The sequence below is a fragment of the Solanum tuberosum genome, unplaced genomic scaffold, assembly GCF_000226075.1.
Source record: "Solanum tuberosum cultivar DM 1-3 516 R44 unplaced genomic scaffold, SolTub_3.0 scf00153, whole genome shotgun sequence".
Taxonomy (NCBI): domain Eukaryota; kingdom Viridiplantae; phylum Streptophyta; class Magnoliopsida; order Solanales; family Solanaceae; genus Solanum; species Solanum tuberosum.
Genome location: NW_006239082.1, coordinates 1,195,661 through 1,196,035, shown reverse-complemented (window position 1 = coordinate 1,196,035; position 375 = coordinate 1,195,661).

Sequence of the window (375 nt, the reverse complement as noted above, 5' to 3'; positions counted from 1 at the left end):
AAGTTAAAGCCTGAGCATCGCCAAGCACACTTGGCGATTCACCGAAGGGATTCACTCCTCCCTTTGTTCCAGTGCGCGAAGCCCTGAAGAAGAAGGATCAAAAGGCAATGAAAGGACCAGTAGGCGCTTCGCTGAATATTTCCACGAAGTAGTAATATACCACCCAATGGTCTAGAACATGAAGATGCTGAAGGCAAGCACGAAACAGCGATGAAATAGAAGAAGGGCGAGTCGTCGAATCATTCGACGACATCCACTAACCTCGTCGAAAGATCCGCCAGCACTATTTTCTGAAGTCTATAAATACTAAACTTGTTATTAATTTTTAGAGAGTCAAACATTTATTTTAATTTTCATAATAGAATAGTACTTTTT